The 16,784-nt window shown below is 39.5% G+C and overlaps 1 non-coding gene across 1 annotated transcript; it reads left to right on the top strand.

Annotated features, from left to right (window-relative positions):
- Positions 1-8,204: 8,204 nt before the first annotated feature.
- LOC112781452 (small nucleolar RNA R71) lies at positions 8,205-8,312 on the top strand. Its single transcript, XR_003192228.1, has one exon. It is a non-coding gene; the product is annotated as a small nucleolar RNA R71 (small nucleolar RNA).
- Positions 8,313-16,784: the final 8,472 nt, after the last annotated feature.

Genomic DNA, 16,784 nt, shown 5'->3' with positions numbered 1-16,784 from the left:
AACTTAGAAATTTTAGATCAAAACAAAGAGAACAAACAAGAAAACTTTGAATGTCAAGATGAACACCAAGAACACTTTGAAGATCAAGATGAACACCAAGAACAAATTTTTTGAAAAAATTTTTTAAGTGAATAAAAGCACAAGAGATACCAAACTTAAAATTTTTAGAAAATCAAACACAAATTTTCGAAATTTTAAAGGAAAACACAAAGAAGACACCAAACTTAGAATTTTTAAAGATCAAGAAAGAACTAAGAACATGCAAATTTGAAAAATTGAAAGAAAATAAAAGCATGCAATTGACACCAAACTTAAAATATGAAACTAAACTCAAATAAAAGACTCAAATTTAGTGACTCTAAACCAACAAAAATAAATTATTCCTAATCTAAGCAACAAGATAAACCGTCAGTTGTCCAAACTCGAACAATCCCCGGCAACGGCGCCAAAAACTTGGTGCACGAAATCACAATCACACTTTTGCAATTCCGCACAACTAACCAGCAAGTGCACTGGGTCGTCCAAGTAATACCTTACGTGAGTAAGGGTCGATCCCACGGAGATTGTCGGCTTGAAGCAAGCTATGGTTCTCTTGTAACTCTTAGTCAGGATATCAATAATTCTCAGATTTAATTGTAAAAAGTAAAAGAGCATGAAATAAATACTTGTTTTGCAGTAACAGAGAACATGTTGAGGTTTTGGAGATGCTTTATCTTCTGAATCTCTGGTTTCTACTGTCTTCTTCTTCATGAACGCAAGGCTCCTTCCAGGGCAAGCTGTATGTTGGTGGATCACCATTGTCAATGGCTACCATCTGTCCTCTCAATGAAAATGGTCCAAATGCGCTGTCACTGCACGGCTAATCATTTGTCGGTTCTCACTCATGTTGGAATAGGATCCATTGATCCTTTTGCGTCTGTCACTACGCCCAGCACTCATGAGTTTGAAGCTCGTCACAGTCATTCCTTCCCAGATCCTACTTGAAATACCATAGACAAGGTTTAGACTTTCCGGATCTCAGGAATGGCCGCCAATAATTCTAGCCTATATCACGAAGGTTCTAATCTTAGATTAGAAACCCAAGAGATATGCTCTCAAGCTATATCAGATAGAACAAAGGTGGTTGTCAAGCACGCATTCATAGGTGAGAATAATGATGAGTGTCACGGATCATCACATTCATCAAGTTGAAGTGCAAGTGAATATCTTAGAATAGAAACAAGCGTGATAGAATGGAAAACAGTAGTAATTGCATTAATTCATCGAGACACAGCAGAGCTCCTCACCCCCAACCATGGGGTTTAGAGAATCATTCCGTAGAGAATACAATATGAAATGTGTGAAGCGTCATGAGGTATCCAAATACAATAGCAAAAGGTCCTATTTATAGAAAACTAGTAGCCTAGGGTTTACAGAAATGAGTAAATGATGCAGAATCCACTTTCGGGCCCACTTGGTGTGTGCTTGGGCTGAGCATTGAAGCTTTCACATGTAGAGACTTTTCTTGGAGTTAAACTCCATCTTTTGTGCCAGTTTGGTAGTTTAACTCCAGCTTTGATTACACTTTGATTATGTAAAATTCATTGCTCTTTCTTTCCCTGGCACTGGTGCCAAAAAACATGATGCCAATACCATGGTTCACAACTTCGCACAACTAACCAGCAAGTGCACTGGGTCGTCCAAGTAATACCTTACGTGAGTAAGGGTCGAATCCCACGGAGATTGTTGGTATGAAGCAAGCTATGGTCACCTTGTAAATCTCAGTCAGGCGGATATCAGATGGTTATGGAGTTTTCGAATTTAATTAATAAAATAGGGATAGAAATACTTATGTAAATCATTGGTGAGAATTTCAGATAAGCGAATAGAGATGCTTTCGTTCCTCTGAACCTTTGCTTTCCTGCTATCTTCATCCAATCAGTCTTACTCCTTTCCATGGCTGGCTTTATGTGATACATCACCACTGTCAATGGCTACTTTCGGTCTTCTCTCGCGAAAATGATCCAAATGCCCTGTCACGGCACGGCTAATCGTCTGGAGGCATCACCCTTTTCAATGGTTTCATCCTATCCTCTCAGTGAAAATGGTCAACGCACCCTGTCACGGCACGGCTATTCATCTGTCGGTTCTCGATCATGTTGGAATAGGATTTACTATCCTTTTGCGTCTATCACTACGCCCAACAATCGCGAGTTTGAAGCTCGTCACAGTCATTCAATCATTGAATCCTACTCGGAATACCACAGACAAGGTTTAGACTTTCCGGATTCTCTTGAATGCCGCCATCATTCTAGCTTACACCACGAAGATTCCGATTAAGAGATCTAAGAGATACTCATTCAATCTAATGTAGAACGGATGTGGTTGTCAGGCACGCGTTCATAGGGAATGATGATGATTGTCACATTCATCACATTCAGGTTGAAATACGAATGAATATCTTGGAAGCGAAATAAGATGAATTGAATAGAAAACAGTAGTACTTTGCATTAATCTTTGAGGAACAGCAGAGCTCCACACCTTAATCTATGGAGTGTAGAAACTCTACCGTTAAAAATACATAAGTGAAAGGTCCAGGCATGGCCGAATGGCCATCCCCTCTGATCTAAGAACCAGGCATCCAAAGATGTTCAAAGATACAATCCAGGATCAAAAGATCCCTAATACAATAGTAAAATGTCCTATTTATAATAAACTAGCTACTAGGGTTTACAGAAGTAAGTAATTGATGCATAAATCCACTTCTGGGGCCCACTTGGTGTGTGCTTGGGCTGAGCTTGAGTTTTGCACGTGTAGAGGTCCTTCTTGGAGTTGAACGCCAGCATTTGTGCCAGTTTGGGCGTTCAACTCTGGTTTTGGATCCTTTTCTGGCGCTGGACGCCAGAATTGGGCAGAGAGCTGGCGTTGAACGCCAGTTTGCGTCATCTATTCTTGGCCAAAGTATGGACTATTATATATTGCTGGAAAGCCCTGGATGTCTACTTTTCAAAGAAATTGGAAGCGCGCCATTTTGAGTTCTGTAGCTCCAGAAAATCCATTTTGAGTGCAGGGAGGTCAGAATCCAACAGCATTAGCAGTCCTTCTTCAACCTCTAAATCTGATTTTTGCTCAAGTCCCTCAATTTCAGCCAGAAAATACCTGAAATCACAGAAAAACACACAAACTCATAGTAAAGTCCAGAAATGTGAATTTAACATAAAAACTAATGAAAACATCCCTAAAAGTAACTAGATCCTACTAAAAACATACTAAAAACAATGTCAAAAAGCGTATAAATTATCCGCTCATCACAACACCAAACTTAAATTGTTGCTTGTCCCCAAGCAACTGAAAATCAAATAGGATAAAAAGAAGAGAATATACTATAAATTCCAAACTATCAATGAAACATAGCTTCAATCATATGAGCGGGACTTATAGCTTTTTGCCTCTTGAATAGTTTTGGCATCTCACTTTATTCATTGAAGTTCAGAATGATTGGCATCTATAGGAACTCAGAGTTCAGATAGTGTTATTGACTCTCCTAGTTCAGTATGATGATTCTTGAACACAGCTATTTTATGAGTCTTGGCTGTGGCCCTAAGCACTTTGTTTTCCAGTATTACCACCGGATACATAAATGCCACAGACACGTAATTGGGTGAACCTTTTCAGATTGTGACTTAGCTTTGCTAAAGTCCCCAATTAGAGGTGTCCAAGGTTCTTAAGCACACTCTTTTTTTGCTTTGGACCTTGACTTTAACCGCTCAGTCTCAAGTTTTCACTTGACACCTACACGCCACAAGCACATGGTTAGGGACAGCTTGGTTTAGCCGCTTAGACCAGGATTTTATTCCTTTAGGCCCTCCTATCCACTGATGCTCAAAGCCTTGGGATCCTTTTTATTTGCCCTTGCCTTTTGGTTTTAAGGGTTATTGGCTTTTTGCTCTTGCCTCTTGGTTTTAAGAGCTTTTGGCTTTTTCTACTTGCTTTTTCTTTTTTTTTTCTCTTTTTTTTTCGCCTATTTTTTTTTCTGCAAGCTTTGTTCTTTGCTGCTTTTTCTTGCTTCAAGAATCATTTTTATGATTTTTCAGATTATCAAATAACATGTCTCCTTGTCATCATTCTTTCAAGAGCCAACATATTTAACATTCTTAAACAACAACTTCAAAAGACATATGCACTGTTCAAGCATTCATTCAGAAAATAAGAAACATTGTCACCACATCAATATAATTAAGCTAAGTTCAAGGATAAATTCGAAACTCGTGTACTTCTTGTTCTTTTGAATTAAAACATTTTTCATTTAAGAGAGGTGATGGATTCATAGGACATTCATAACTTTAAGACAAAGTTACTAACTACTAATGATCATGTAATGAAGACACAAACACAGATAAGCACATAACATAGAAAACGAAAAACAGAAGAAATAAGAACAAGGAATGAATCCACCTTAGTGATGGTGGCGTTTCCTTCTTGAGGAACCAATGATGTCCTTGAGCTCTTCTATGTCTCTTCCTTGTCTTTGTTTCTCCTCCCTCATTGCTTTTTGATCTTCTCTTATTTTATGGAGCATGATGGAGTGCTCTTGATGTTCCACCCTTAATTGTCCCATGTTGGCACTTAATTCTCCTAGGGAGGTGTTGATTTGCTCCCAATAGTTTTGTGGAGGAAAATGCATTTGAGGCATCTCCTGGATCTCATGGTGATGAGCTTCCTATGCCTCTTGAGCTCCATGAATGGGCTCTCTTGCTTGCTCCATCTTTTTCTTAGTGATGGGCTTCTCTTCCTTAATAGAAATGTCTCCTTCTATGAAAGCTCCAGCTGAGTAACATAGATGGCAGATAAGATGAGGAAAAGCTAGCCTTGCCATGGGGGATGACTTTTCGGCTATTTTGTAGAGTTCATTAGAGATGACTTCATGAACTTCTATTTCCTCTCCAATCATGATGCTAAGAATTATGATGGCCCGATCCACAGTAACTTCAGATCGGTTGCTAGTGGGAATGATTGAGCATTGAATGAACTCCAACCATCCTCTAGCCACAGGCTTGAGGTCCAATCTTCTTAGTTGAACCGGCTTGCCTTTGGAGTCAATCTTCCATTGAGATCCTTCCACACATATGTACATAAGGACTTGGTCCAACCTTTGATTAAAGTTGACCCTTCTAGTGTAGGGGCGTTCATCTCCTTGCATCATGGGCAAGTTGAACGCCAACCTCACATTTTTCGGACTAAAATCTAAATATTTCCCCCGAACCATTGTAACGTAGTTCTTTGGATTCGGGTTCTTACTTTGATCATGGTTCTTGGTGATCCATGCATTGGCATAGAACTCTTGAACCATTAGGATGCCGACTTGTTGGATGGGATTTGTTAGAACTTCCCAACCTCTTCTTTGAATTTCATGTCGGATCTCCGGATACTCATTTCTTTTGAGTTTGAAAGGGACCTCGGGGATCACCTTCTTCTTGGCCACAACATCATAGAAGTGGTCTTGATGGGCTTTGGAGATGAACCTTTCCATCTCCCATGACTCGGAGGTGGAAGCTTTTGTCTTCCCTTTCCCCTTTCTAGAAGATTCTCCGGTCTTAGGTGCCATCAATGGTAATGGAAAAACAAAAAAGCCTATGCTTTTACCACACCAAACTTAGAATATTGCTCACCCTCGAGCAATAAAAGAAAGAATAGAGGAAGAAGAAGAAGAAAATATGGAGAAGAGGGGTGAAGTGTGTTTCGGCCAAGTAGAGAGGAGAGGGTTGTGGTGTGTGAAAATGAGGAAGAATGGAGGGCTATATATAGGGGAGGGAGGGGAGTTAAGGTTCGGCCATTTAGGGTGGGTTTGGGTGGGAAATTGGTTTTGAATTTTGAAGGTAGGTGGAGTTTATGAGGTAGGTTTATGGGAAAGTGTGTATGGATGTGAGTGGTGAAGAGGTGATGGGGAAGAGAGATTGAGGTGATTGGTGAAGGGTTTTTAGGGAAGGGTGTTTATGGGATTGTGTGAAAGAGAGGTGAGAAGAAGTGAGTGGAGGTAGGTGGGGATCCTGTGGGATCCACAAATCCTGAGATGATCCTGTGGGGTCCACAGATCCTGAGGTGTTCAAGGATTTACACCCTTGCACCAAATTAGGCATGCAAAATGCCCTTGCACGCAACTCTGGGCGTTCAACGCCAGGTTGGTGCCCATTTTGGGCGTTCAATGCCCATTTACTGGCCATTTCTGGCGTTGAACGCCAGAACCATGCTTGTTCTGGGCGTTCAGCGCCCAGATACTGCCCATTTTGGGCGTTCAGCGCCAGAACCATGCTCTGTTCTGGCGTTGAACGCCAGACAGATGCTTCCTCCAGGGTGTGATTTTTCTTCTGCGGTTTTTGATTCCATTTTTAATTTTTTTGTTTATTTTGTGACTCCTCATGATCATGAACCTATAAAGACATATAACTAAGAAAAATATAGTTAGATAAATAAAAATTGGGTTGCCTCCCAACAAGCGCTTCTTTAATGTCAATAGCTTGACAGTGGGCTCTCATGGAGCCTCACAAATGTTTAGAGCATTGTTGAAACTCTCCAACACCAAACTTAGAGTTTGGATATGGGAGTTCAACACCAAACTTAGAGTTTGGTTGTGGCCTCCCAACACCAAACTTAGAGTTTGACTGTGGGGACTTTGTTTGACTCTGCTTTGAGAGAAGCTTTTTATGCTTCCTCTCCATGGATGTAGAGAGAGATCCTTGAGTTGTAAACACAAGGTTGTCCTCATTCAATTGAAGGATTAATTCTCCTCTGTCCACATCAATCACAGCTCTTGCTGTGGCTAGGAAAGGTCTTCCTAGGATGATGGATTCATCCTCTTGCTTTCCAGTATCCAGGACTATGAAATCAGCAGGGATGTAAAGGCCTTCAACCTTTACTAACACGTCCTCTACTTGTCCATAAGCCTATTTTCTTGAATTATCTACCATCTCTAATGAGATTCTAGCAGCTTGCACCCTATAGATTCCCAGTTTCTCTATTACAGAGAGGGGCATGAGGTTTATTCCTGAACCAAGGTCACACAGAGCCTTAAAGATCATGGTGCCTATGGTACAAGGTATTATGAACTTTCCAGGATCCTGTCTCTTCTGAGGCAATGTCAGTTGATCCAGATCACTTAGTCCATTAGTGAACAAGGGACGCTCATCTTCCCAAGTTTCAATACCAAATAATTTGGCATTTAGCTTCATAATTCCACCAAGGAACTTGGCAGCTTGCTCTTCAGTAACATCCTCATTCTCTTCAGAAGAGGAATACTCATCAGAGCTCATGAAGGGCATAAGGAGGTTCAATAGAATCTCTATGGTCTCTAGATGAGCCTCAGAGTCCTTTGGTTCCTCAGAGGGAAGCTCCTTATTGATCACTGGACGTCCCAGGAGGTCTTCCTCCTTGGGATTCACGTCTTCTCCTTCCCTTACACGTTCGGCCATGGTGCTTATGTCAATGGCCTTGCACTCTCCTTTTGGGTTCTCTTCTGTATTGCTTGGGAGAGTACTAGGAGAGATTTCAGTGATCCTCTTACTCAGCTGGCCCACTTGTGCTTCCAAATTTCTAATGGAAGACCTTGTTTCATTCATGAAACTTACAGTGGCCTTGGACAGACCAGAGACTAAGTTTGCCAAATTAGAGGTATTTTGTTCAGAATTCTCTGTCTGTTGCTGAGTGGATGATGGAAAAGGCTTGCTATTGCTAAACCTGTTTCTTCCACCATTATTAAAGCCTTGTTGAGGCCTTTGATCCTTCCATGAGAGATTTGGATGATTTCTCCATGATGGATTATAGGTATTTCCATAAGGTCCACCCATGTAATTTACCTCCGCTATTGCAGGGTTTTCAGGATCATAAGCTTCTTCTTCAGAAGATGCCTCTTGAGTACTGTTGGATGCAGCTTGCATTCCATTCAGACTCTGAGAAATCATATTGACTTGCTGAGTCAATATTTTGTTCTGAGCCAATATGGCATTCAGAGTATCAACTTCAAGAACTCCCTTCTTCTGAGGCGTCCCATTACTCACAGGATTCCTCTCAGAAGTGTACATGAACTGGTTATTAGCAACTATGTCAATGAGTTCTTGAGCTTCTGTAGGCATTTTCTTTAGGTGAATGGATCCACCTGCAGAAGTATCCAATGACATCTTTGATAGCTCAGATAGACCATCATAGAATATATCCAGGATGGTCCATTCTGAAAGCATGTCAGAAGGACACTTTTTGGTCAGCTGCTTGTATCTTTCCCAAGCTTCATAGAGGGATTCACCTTCTTTCTGTCTGAAGGTTTGAACATCCACTCTAAGCTTGCTCAGTTTTTGAGGAGGAAAGAACTTGGCTAAGAAAGCCGTGACCAGCTTATCCCAAGAGTTCAGGCTGTCTTTGGGTTGAGAGTCCAACCACACTCTAGCTCTGTCTCTTACAGCAAAAGGGAAAAGCATGAGCCTGTAGACTTCAGGATTCACTCCATTAGTCTTAACAGTATCACAGATCTGCAAGAATTCAGTTAAGAACTGAAAAGGATCTTCAGATGGAAGTCCATGAAACTTGCAGTTCTGCTGCATCAGAGAAACTAGCTGAGGTTTCAGCTCAAAATTGTTTGCTCCAATGGTAGGGATGGAGATGCTTCTTCCATGTAAATTGGAATTAGGTGCAGTAAAGTCACCAAGCATTCTCCTTGCATTATTATTTTCGGCTGCCATCTCCTCTTCCTGTTCGAAAATTTCTGAAAGGTTCTCTCTGGATTGTTGTAATTTAGCTTCTCTTAGTTTCCTCTTCAGAGTCCTTTCAGGTTCTGGATCTGCTTCAACAAGAATGTTCTTGTCCTTGCTCCTGCTCATATGAAAAAGAGAGAACAGAAAAATAATAATAATAGGGGTCCTTTTTACCACAGTATAGAGGTCCCAGTGTGAGTAGAAGAAAAGAAGAAGAAGAAATTCGAACACAAATGGAAGAGGGGGTTCGAATTTGGGTGGGATGAAGTGTTAGTAGATGAATAAATAAATAGAAGGAGATGAGAGAGAGAAGGAGAATTTTCGAAAATAATTTTTGAAAAAGAGTTAGTGATTTTCGAAAATAGTTTTTGAAAAATGTTAGTAATTTTCGAAAATTAAGATTTAAAAATTGAAATAATTAGTTAATTAAAAAGAAATTTTGAAAAAGGGGGAGATATTTTCAAAAATTAGAGAGAGAGAGAGTTAGTTAGGTAGTTTTGAAAAAGATAAGAAACAAACAAAAAGTTAGTTAGTTAGTTGAAACAAATTTTGAAAAGATAAGAAGATAAGAAGTTAGAGAAGATATTTTGAAATCAAATTTTTGAAAAAAAAGTAATATAGGAAGATATTTTTGAAAAGATATGATTGAAATTAGTTTTGAAAAAGATTTGATTTTTAAAATCACAATTAATGACTTGATTCACAAGAAATCACAAGATATGATTCTAGAACTTAAAGTTTGAATCTTTCTTAACAAGTAAGCAACAAACTTGAAATTTTTGAATCAAAACATTAATTGTTATTGTTATTTTCGAAAATTATGATGTAAAATTAAGAAAAATATTTTTGAAAAATATTTTTGGAATTTTCGAAAATAACTAAGAAAAATGAAAAAGATTTGATTTTTGAAAAAGATTTTGAAAAAGATAAGATTTTTAAATTGAAAATTTGATTTGACTCATGAAAACAACTAGATTTTAAAAATTTTTTAAAAAGTCAAATCTAATTTTCGAATTTATGAGAGAGAAAAAGGGAAAGATATTTTTTTTTCGGTTTTTGAATTTTTAATGATGAGAGAGAGAAACATGAAAATTATGCAATGCATGAGAATTTTAGATCAAAACATGTGATGCATGCAAGAATGCTATGAATGTTAAGATGAACACCAAGAACACTATGAAGATCATGATGAACATCAAGAACATATTTTTGAAAAATTTTTTATGCAAAGAAAACATGCAAGACACCAAACTTAGAATTCTTTAATGCTTAGACACTAAGAATTCATGAATGCATATGAAAAACAAGAAAAGACACAAAACATGCAAATGCAAAGATCAAACTAGAAGACTTACCAAGAACAACTTGAAGATCATGAAGAACACCATGAATGCATGAATTTTCGAAAAATGCAAGATGCACATGCAATTGACACCAAACTTATAACATGACACATGACTCAAACAAGAAACACAAAAAATATTTTTTTTATTTTTATGATTTTATGATTTTTTTGTATTTTCTTTTAATTTTTTTCGAAAATCATTTTGAAAAATAAAAATAAGGATTCCAAAATTTTTAATATGAATTCCAGGAATCTTATGCTCTAAAGCTCCAATCAAAGGGTCAGGCTTGGCTTAATAGCCAGCCAAGCTTTAGTATGTAACTCAGACATGACACGTCTAACATGCCCTACAATCGTATTAGACATGGCTTTACAGCCAGCCATGCCTCATGAAACACTAGAATTCATTCTTAAAAATTTTGAAGAAAAATTATATTTTTGAAAACATTTTTATTATTAAAAAAAAAATTTTTTTGAAAACAAAGGAGAAAATTTTGAAAGATTTTTGAAAAATTTTTGAAAATAAAACAAAAAGAAAATTACCTAATCTGAACAACAGGATGAACCGTTAGTTATCCAAACTCGAACAATCCTCGGCAACGGCGCCAAAAATTTGGTGCGCAGAAATTGTGATTACACTTTGATTATGTAAAATTCATTGCTCTTTCTTTCCCTGGCACTGGTGCCAAAAAACATGATGCCAATACCATGGTTCACAACTTCGCACAACTAACCAGCAAGTGCACTGGGTCATCCAAGTAATACCTTACGTGAGTAAGGGTCGAATCCCACGGAGATTGTTGGTATGAAGCAAGCTATGGTCACCTTGTAAATCTCAGTCAGGCGGATATCAGATGGTTATGGAGTTTTCGAATTTAATTAATAAAATAGGGATAGAAATACTTATGTAAATCATTGGTGAGAATTTCAGATAAGCGAATAGAGATGCTTTCGTTCCTCTGAACCTCTGCTTTCCTGCTATCTTCATCCAATCAGTCTTACTCCTTTCCATGGCTGGCTTTATGTGATACATCACCACTGTCAATGGCTACTTTCGGTCTTCTCTCGGGAAAATGATCCAAATGCCCTGTCACGGCACGGCTAATCGTCTGGAGGCATCACCCTTGTCAATGGTTTCATCCTATCCTCTCAGTGAAAATGGTCAACGCACCCTGTCACGGCACGGCTATTCATCTGTCGGTTCTCGATCATGCTGGAATAAGATTTACTATCCTTTTGCGTCTGTCACTACGCCCAGCAATCGCGAGTTTGAAGCTCGTCACAGTCATTCAATCATTGAATCCTACTCGGAATACCACAGACAAGGTTTAGACTTTCCGGATTCTCTTGAATGTTGCCATCATTCTAGCTTACACCACGAAGATTCCGATTAAGAGATCTAAGAGATACTCATTCAATCTAATGTAGAACGGAGGTAGTTGTCAGGCACGCGTTCATAGGGAATGATGATGATTGTCATGTTCATCACATTCAGGTTGAAATGCAAATGAATATCTTGGAAGCGAAATAAGATGAATTGAATAGAAAACAATAGTACTTTGCATTAATCTTTGAGGAACAGCAGAGCTCCACACCTTAATCTATGGAGTGTAGAAACTCTACCGTTAAAAATACATAAGTGAAAGGTCCAGGCATGGCCGAATGGCCATCCCCTCTGATCTAAGAACCAGGCATCCAAAGATGTTCAAAGATACAATCCAGGATCAAAAGATCCCTAATACAATAGTAAAATGTCCTATTTATAATAAACTAGCTACTAGGGTTTACAGAAGTAAGTAATTGATGCATAAATCCACTTCCGGGGCCCACTTGGTGTGTGCTTGGGCTGAGCTTGAGTGTTGCACGTGTAGAGGTCCTTCTTGGAGTTGAACGCCAGCATTTGTGCCAGTTTGGGCGTTCAACTCTGGTTTTGGATCCTTTTCTGGCGCTGGACGCCAGAATTGGGCAGAGAGCTGGCGTTGAACACCAGTTTGCGTCATCTATTCTTGGCCAAAGTATGGACTATTATATATTTCTGGAAAGCCCTGGATGTCTACTTTCCAACGAAATTAGAAGCGCGCCATTTTAAGTTCTGTAGCTCCAGAAAATCCATTTTGAGTGCAGGGAGGTCAGAATCCAACAGCATTAGCAGTCCTTCTTCAACCTCTAAATCTGATTTTTGCTCAAGTCCCTCAATTTCAGCCAGAAAATACCTGAAATCACAGAAAAACACACAAACTCATAGTAAAGTCCAGAAATGTGAATTTAACATAAAAACTAATAAAAACATTCCTAATAGTAACTAGATCCTAATAAAAACATACTAAAAACAATGTCAAAAAACGTATAAATTATCCGCTCATCACTCATCAACGACGAAGGGAGCTAGAAGAAAAGCTTTTAAAATTAGAAGCCGATCTCCGAAAATGAAGTAATCGAACAAATCGGGAAGAAAGCCCCCTAGGGGGAGAAGATCCGTTTATAAAAGAGATCATGCACGCTAAAGTTTCAAGGAATTTCAAAACCCCCGACATGGATCTCTACGACGGAACAACTGACCCTAGACACCACCTCAGCAATTTTAAAAATCGAATGTACCTAGCTAAAGCTTCTGACTCTACCCGGTGCAAAGCCCTCCCAAAAATATTAACCAAAGCTGGGATAAGTGGTTTGATAACCTACCTCCTAGGTCAGTTGCTTGCTTCGACGACCTAGCAAGTAAGTATCTTACTAGATTCTCTATTCAAAAGAACAAGGTAAAACACACCCCGAGCTTAATAGGAGTTAAGCAAGAGGCTGAGGAAACCCTCCGAGACTATATGGAAATGTTCAATAAGCCATGCTTAGAGATTTAAAACCTACCCACTGAAGTAGTGATAATGGGATTAGTTAATGGCTTTAAAGAAAGGTCATTCTCTCAATCAATATCCAAGTGACACGTGGCCTCTTTGTATGAAGTACTAGAACAGGCAGAAAAGTATATCAACATGGTGGAGAACTCATGACTGAGAGAACCACTTCTGAGACTCGGCCTGCCTTATCCACCTCAGGAAAAAGATAAAAAAGCTAAGAAGAAGGAAGAGTCAACCTAGAGAAACCCCGAAGATATCATAACTACACTCCGTTCCGGGTCTCTTTTGTAGATGTTTACAAAGAGATATGCCACATCGAGAAACTTCCACCTCCTCGTCCAATTAAACACAAAAAGGCAGGAAGCTGGACTGAGTATTGCGAGTACCACAAACTATACGGGCATTCTACCAATGATTGCTACTATTTGAAGAATGTCATAGAAAAGTTGGCCAGAGAAGGTCGACTAGACAAGTACTTGGCAGATAGGTTGGACGACTCGAGGAAGAGAAAGAGAGATGAAGAAGGAGGACAACAAGAACATCTACCCTAAACTTCTGAGCGACACATACACATGATTAACGGGGAATTTACTGGAGGAGCAATATCAAAATTATCTCGAAAAAGACATCTCAAAGAGGTGTACCAAGTCGGGAAAGATAGGAGATTTCCTGACCTGCCTACCATCTCGTTCACTAAAGAAGATGCTCAAGGGATAACAACTGGTCACAACGATCCCGTGATGATAACAATGATCTTCGCCAACGCAAATCTCCATAGCACCTTAATAGATCAAGGTTGCTCGGCAAATATCTTATTTAAGTCCGTTTTTGACAAACTTGGGCTAGAAGAAAATGACCTAAAAACATATCCAGACAATCTCTTCGGATTATGGGACACGCTGATCCGACTTCTTAGGTACATCTCTCTATATACCACTTTTGGAAATGGTGCAAAGTCAAAGACATTGAGCATTGATTACATCATGGTTGATGTTACCTCTGCATATAATGCCTTATTAAGTCCGACAACTTTGAATCGACTGGCAGCTGTTGTTTCTACACCCCACCTGTGTATGAAGTTTTCTACTACTAAGGAATTGCTACAATAAAAAGGGATCAGAAATTAGCACGTAAGTGTTACAATGAAAACCTTAATTTAAAAGGTAGTGCTGGTGGAAAGGAGGTCAACACTATTGAACTTAGTGGTATCCGAACTCAAGAAAAATTATGCCCCCAACTTGGAGGCAAAGTAGAAGAAGTACAAATCGGAGATCACCTTGAAAAAATAATAAATATAAGGGCTAACCTGGAATAAGGTCTGAAAAAGAACCTCATTGACCTTCTAAGGAGGAATGCTGACCTCTTCGCTTGGAAAGCCTCCGACATGCCTGGCATAGATTCCGACCTGATGTCCCACAAACTTGCCGTCTACCCGGGTTCTAGGCCTGTCCAGAAAAAGCGTCGAAAACTCAGAACCAAAAGAACACAGGTCGTGGAAGAACAAGTGCAAGCCCTATTAGAAGTAGGGTTCATAAGAGAGGTAAAGTATCCATTATAGATGGCCAATGTAGTTTTGGTAAAGAAACAAAATAGAAAATGGAGGATGTGTGTTGATTACACCGACCTCAATAAGGCTTGTCCCAAGGATCCATACCCTCTTTCCAGCATCGATGCCCTGGTCGACTCAGCATCTGGCTATTGATACCTGTCCTTTATGGACGCTTAATCAGGATACAACCAGATCCCGATGCCTAAGCCGGACCAAGAAAAGATCTCGTTCATAAATCCGAAAGCTAACTACTGCTACGTAGTAATGCCTTTTGGGTTAAAGAATGTTGGAGTCACATACCAGAGATTGATGAACAAGGTGTTTTCCTTCCACTTAGGAAAACTTATGGAGGTATATGTGGATGACATGCTTGTTAAAACTAAGGTCGACTCGACACTTTTGTCCGATCTCTCTGAGATATTTTCTACTATAAGGAAGCATGAGATGAGATTAAACCCCTCAAAATACACCTTCCTAGTAGAAGCAAAAAAATTCTTAGGCTTCATGCTAACTCAGAGAGGCATAGCAGCAAACCCGGACAAATGCAGGGCTATTCTTGACATGAAGAGCCCGACTTGTCTTAAGGAAGTTCAACAACTAAATGGAAGTTGTGTAGCTCTATCTAGATTTCTAGCAAGATCATCACTAAAATTGACTCCCCTATACTCAATTCTTAAAAAGGGAAGCAATTTGAGTGGATCTCAGAATGCGAGCAAGCCTTTCAAGACTTCAAAACATTTCTGGGACAACCCTCCATACTTACCCGACCAATATTAGGAGAAGTGCTCGTCTTCTACCTAGCAGTGGCGAGCCGAGCTATAGCTTCAACATTGATAAGAGAAGGCAAGGACGGACAGAAACCTATCTACTTTGTTAGTAAAGCTTTACAAGGAGCAGAACTGAACTACCAAAAGATAGAAAATTTTGCATATGCCCTTGTCCTCACCTCTAGACAGCTCTGACCTTATTTTCAAGCTCACACTATCAAGGTCCAAACTAACCAACTAGTGAAACACATTCTACAAAAGACAGACTTAGTAGGACGAATGCTAAGTCAGGGAATATACTGAATATACTGAAAGTATGAAACCCGAACAGCAATCAAGTCCCAATATCTTACCGATTTCATTGCTGGATATATTGAAAGTCAGGGAAGCCCAACTACATGGAGCCTATATGTAGACGGGTCGTCCAATAAAGCCGAAAGTGGGGCAGGAGTTATCCTAGAAAGTAAACAAGGAACTCAGATAGAACGTTCGTTAAGGTTTGAGTTTTCTGCTTCTAATAACCAAGCAGAATATGAAGCCTTACTTGCTGGCTTGAAGCTGGCTAAAGAAGTGGGAATAGAAAAGCTGATAGTGTTAAGTGACTCTCAAGTGATAACTTCACAGATTAACGGTACCTATCAAGCCAAAGACTCCACCATGAAAAAGTACTTAGACGAAGCATGAGAACAGCTAGCACATTTTTCAGAAGGAGAGGTCCGGCATATAGCCCAAGAATCAAACGTCTGAGCTGATGCTCTCTCCAAATTAGCCAGCACCAAGCTAGGAACAATAATAGAAGCCTTATCCAGGAAACTCTACATGCACTATCAATATCAAAGGGAGATGACAACTCGGATATAATGACTATATCTAATCATAATTTAAGATGGATGATCGCTATAATTAACTATCTTAAATTTGACGTTCTCCCTGAAAATGAAAAAGAGGTACAAAGACTTATAAGTGAGGCACAAAATTACATGTTAGTCCACAACGTCCTATATAAAAGAGGAATATCAACACCCCTTGAAGTGCGTCCCGACCTCTAATACAAAAAAGGTCCTGGAGGAGGTACATAATGGCATATGTAGAAACTATTTGGGAGCCTAATCACTAGCCAAGAAGGTAATCCGAGCCGATTTTTTCTAGCCGGCCTTACAAAGGGAAGTGGCCGAGTTTGTTAACAAGTGCCCACCTTGCCAAAAGCATGATAACTTCCATGTTGCACCTCCTGAAGAGCTTATTAGTGTTAACTCACCATGGCCATTTGCAAAATAGGGTCTCAACCTCCTAGGACCATTTTTCCAAGCTCCTGGACAAGTCAAATACCTCATAGTAGGGATTGACTACTTTAATAAATGGATCAAAGCGGATCCGCTGGCAACTATCACTGCCCAAAGAAGTTAGAAGTTCCTTTACAAGAACATTATCACAAGGATTGGAGTTTCCCACTCCATCACCATGGATAATGGAACCCAGTTTACCAACTCAACCTTCAGAAATTTGGTGGTCGACTTAAAAATAAAGCACCAATTCACATCACTGGAACATCCT

Source organism: Arachis hypogaea, chromosome 19, assembly GCF_003086295.3.
Source record: "Arachis hypogaea cultivar Tifrunner chromosome 19, arahy.Tifrunner.gnm2.J5K5, whole genome shotgun sequence".
Lineage (NCBI taxonomy): Eukaryota > Viridiplantae > Streptophyta > Magnoliopsida > Fabales > Fabaceae > Arachis > Arachis hypogaea.
This window is presented reverse-complemented; position numbering and strand designations above follow the sequence as displayed.